This window comes from Euprymna scolopes, chromosome 8 (assembly GCF_053919585.1).
Source record: "Euprymna scolopes isolate OS-2025 chromosome 8, ASM5391958v1, whole genome shotgun sequence".
Lineage (NCBI taxonomy): Eukaryota > Metazoa > Mollusca > Cephalopoda > Sepiida > Sepiolidae > Euprymna > Euprymna scolopes.
In genome coordinates this window covers 118,181,691-118,186,411 of record NC_136489.1, presented here as the reverse complement: position 1 = coordinate 118,186,411, position 4,721 = coordinate 118,181,691, and the positions used below count along the sequence as shown (strand labels likewise).

Here is a 4,721-nt window from a genome sequence, read left to right as displayed (position 1 = left end):
GATAGTGATCTATAATAAGAATAAACACAGATAAAAGCGTGATCAAAAGATCATAACAGGAATTAACGAATGAAGGCTAAAAAAATACACGAAGCAGGTGTCTCAGCGTACACACATGAGTTCTAAATTGTGGGTGTACTCCTGTTTGTACAAGGAAAGTTGACATAAGTTAATGACAATTGCTTCAAGAACATTGAAATGATTTCTTGAAAGAGCCCCGTGCGAAGCAGAAAACGCCTCATCGGAATATCCTCCAGTGCACAATTGGCACTCTAATAAATACTCCCGAATGGTCGACCTATGGGTTTGTCAACGCCTGGATGTCGGCCACTGTTTATGTTTACGTATCAAATTGAGGACACGTTGAGTAATTCTTACTTCTAATCACTGAATAGTCTGTCTCATGTAGTCTGCTTCGCACTGGCCATAAAAAAAATAAGCAACAAGATTATATTGAATGGTGGAGATAATATTTTTCCTAAAAGTGAGGAAAGCACTTTGAGTTCTGAACACAGTTCGTACGTTGATCGGAAAATATCAGGGAGACACGCTTAAAGTGATTCTATGTGATAACTCCTGGCTTGTTGCGCCAATCGAAGGCAGTTTTATATAAATAGGGTATTTAGGGAGTCCAAACTATTTTTCATCTTTACATGGGGCGATTTTCCCTCTTATGCATTTTCCAATGCTCTGTAAAGAGTAACAAGTGCAAGAAAGAAGTTCTGTGATTCTTGGAAACTCCGCATCTAGTTCAGAACTAGAGCAGATCAACAAGGACGTTGCGGAGGGCTGAAAGGCGTGAAGGTGACAATCGACCGTAAAACTAATAAAGTAGACACAAGGCAAACGTCTAGATCTCTAGAAAGAATTTCATCTTTAAGAAGCTATCTATTAATGCTAAATAAAAATGACCAAATTCATTGACTAGGCTCACCACATAAAAGAAAGACAGTACAAAGTTGATCTTATGTTTACTTCCGGCAGCCTCATTACTCTTGCGTCCCTTATTTTGTCCTTTAGTTCTCATATTCCATGAGTGATGTTCCGGGCAAAAGAAGGAGAGTTGCTGTTTTCGGCAATAGCAAAGAAACATAACAAACACAGATGGTCGGTTTAAGACGATAAAATATAGTGTTTTATTTTTACCAAGAAAAAGGATAAAATGAATAGCAATCGATTCAGGATTAGCTGGAGCAAGAGCGAGTGCCTCGCAGGGTTGAGATTCTTGGGTCCTTCAGATAGGAACTGGCAGCCGGATGTCAGTGGGCATTGGTGTAAGAGTAGCTGGCCGTCAGTAGGCATTGATACGGATAATTGGACGACAGTGGGTCGCAAGAGCTGGTGGCTAGAAGCGCTGGAGCTGCAGGAGTGAGTTGGAGTCGCTGGAAACTCCAAAGATGAGCTGGAGGCGTGCTGGAATAAGCTGGGGTCGTGCAAGAGTAAGAAAGAGGACGCAGGAGTAAGCTGAGGAAACAAAGTGCTGTAGTTAATTTTAGACGGGATTTCTTACATATAAGAATATCTGTAGCGTTTATTTTATGCATATATTTTATTCTCCGCCCCAAAATCAAAAGTCTGTTATTTTGTTTCGTTGCGAGAAATTGAGTTTTGTGTCGTCGTCGTTGTTGTTGTTGTGTTGTTGTTGTTTTTTTGTTTTTTCTTTGTTTGTTTGTTGTTGTGTTTTTGTTTTTGTTTTGTTTTTTAAGAAAAAGTTGTGGCTATTTTTTTTTAACACATGTTGTCGTTAAATATTTCCGGTAGTGTTAGGTTCCTGCCGCCAGCGTGTTTGCATTTGCTTCGTTCTAATTATAAACAAAAGAGCGGTAACATGAGACCGCGACATCCCTACGTGTCTATATTTTAATCAGACTGATTTTTTGTTCTCATTTTTAGGGACATTTAATCTCAGCTGATATACTGGCCTGTAAATGTATACTTTACGTACACACTGGTGAAAAGATCATTCGTCCGATAGTCCAAGAAAAACATCCAAGAATGTTGACAAATTAATAAACTCCTCCTCCATTGTAAACTTCAGTGCAAGGTGAAGTAGATTTAACTGCGGAAGAAACTCATTAGCCTCTATGAGTTAAATATTTCAAACAATGTCGTCAACATAGCAGAAATAACACAATGGATTCGATAACTGTTGAAACAAAAGTTGTTCCTGAAATCCAGCAGAAATGTTGGACAAAACTGGACCCATGGGACTGCCCATTGCTAACCCATCAATTTGACGGTATATGTTCCCGTCGAAGTTAAAAAACTGACATTATAGTCAAATCCACGAGTTCACCAAATATATTCTCAGGAAATGGCGACTTATATAGCTTAGCTTTATAGTAATAAAGACTATCGACACAAATCCTGATAGTTTCATCGAGAGGCACGTTAATAAACAAGCTGAATATATCGTAGGAACATAGGTGCTTGGTATCTGAAGCACACCTGAGTTCACAAATAAACGCTACAAACCAGAAAGGGTCAGGAATGCCTCATCCAGAATATACCTAGGTGTGAAAACCTCTGGTAAGTATTAGGCAAATTCATGCTGGGATAGGCCAACCAAAGATTAAAATATGCCTCAAAGAAACATTGTCCTTGTTGATTTAAGGTAACCTATACATATATACGGCACAATCACGTTGACACACCGGTTCTCGCCAGATCATCGAAGTTAAGCAACGTTGAACCTGGCCAGAGCCAGATGGGTGACCATTTGAGAAGGTGAGGCGCTGTATGTATCACGAGGTAAAATACCAGGTTTGAGAAACTGGCGCGATCTATCCTTCTCTCGAGGGTAGATGGGACCCTCTTAAGCCATGGTAGGCACCCCGTCTAGTGATGGCGTCACGATAAAAAAAAAATCCCCTTGATAGCCCTGGCGAACCATCAAGTATTCAGCTACCGACAAGATTTGAATTACACTACAAACTCGTGTAGTGAGTTTAATCTCGGCTACGATCGCACTGAATGGATGGATACGTCCTGTAACATTGGAACCCCACTGGACGTATTCTGTCATAGATTATGTCTGCCAGTTGTTTAAAAGAAACAAGTGAAAGTTTTTTTTTTTTTTATTTAATTCGGGATTATTTCATTACTCGACTCTTCGATGTATCCCTGGGAAGAATTTCATCTTTAAGAAGGCACCTATTAATGCTAAATGAAAACGACCCAATTTATTGACTAGGCTCACCACATTAAAGAAAGAAAGTAGAAAGTTGATCTTATGTTTACTTCCGGCAGCATCGTGATTCTCGCTTTCTTTATTTTGTCTTTTAGACCTCACATTCCACGAGCGATGTTCCGGGAAAAGGGGGGATAATTGCTGTTTTCGGCAATATCAAAGAAGTATGACAAACACAGATGGTCGGTTTAAGACAATAAAATATCATGTTTTATTTTTACCAAGAAAATGGATGAAATGATTAGCAATGGATTCAGGTTAGCTGGAGTCTTTCGAGGTTAAGATTCATGGGTTCTTGAGGTAGCAACTGGTAGCCGGGAGACAGTGGGCACTGGTGTAAGAATAACTGGACGTCAGTGGACATTGGTGTAAGAGTAGCTAGAGGAAAAAATCATAGTTGACAACATATCTATACTTGAACAAACCAATAATAAACGGAAACTTGAGATACTAGAAGCATTACTAATAAAATCTAAAAAAAAAAAAAAAAACTATTAATAAAATAAACTTTAGCAATAGTAATAACATACTGAAGTGTTTGTAGAGTTATTTATTTTAACAGCTTTGCAAACATTTCAGGGTGCGATTAATTTTTACCCAATGGAAAAAAGGATAAATAAAAATAATTAACCAATGAAGAGGAAAAAATAAAACTTTATAAATTGTTCAAAATCAGTTAGATTAATTTATCCCTGACGATGAATCCTGAAGGATTGGAAAGTACTCGAACTTATGATAAATATGGTGATTACATCAGCCAGTTCCCGCCAGAAGTGAAGACTGCTAATCGGAAGTTGGAATGGATCGAAAATAGAATTAATAGACAAAAAACGTCTATTTTAATTAATGAAATATGCCATAGAAAAAAAATGCTGCCTATATATATATATATATATATATATATATATATATATATATATATACTAAAATATATTTTATATATATATATAACTACTTTTAAATATATTATATATATATATATAACTACTTCATTTACTCACATAAAATTAATATACGAAAGTAAAAAATTTATGCGTAAACTTTAAGTATTTACTTCAAAAGTGCTCAATACGTAGGTAGAGCTAGTTAGTAAGTTATAAAATATATATGGCGATTAAGCTACACTGAATATTCCGCGTTTCATCCACTCTAGGACTCTTCCCGGGCCTATATCAAGTTTAATGATATAGATGTTTTGTTGGGCGTAAATGCTTTAATAGCATCGAGCAAAGTTCCTTTCCCAGAACTGCACGTCTGTGGAACACAATACCACGTAGCAGCTTCCCGGCTGACTATAACATGGTCGTTTTCAAGTCCAATGTGCCGCAGTGGTTAGAGTACTTGGAAAAATCAGTTGTAAAAAGTGATATTCCTCTGAAGTTTGAACGTTCAGTTCTCAGTGTGGACGACTGGACGACCGAAAAATACAATTGTGAATTACTTAGGGGAATTCAGTTTCTTGGCCTTTTGGTCAAGATCAAAGTGTAGTATCTGTTCCGGCAGATGCTGCACTTAAGATAATTTGTACCAG

The 4,721-nt window shown here is 37.4% G+C and overlaps 1 pseudogene; it reads left to right on the top strand.

Moving 5' to 3' along the window:
• Positions 1-4,641: 4,641 nt before the first annotated feature.
• Positions 4,642-4,721, top strand: part of LOC145284324 (U2 spliceosomal RNA) — a 213-nt pseudogene continuing 133 nt past the window's right edge.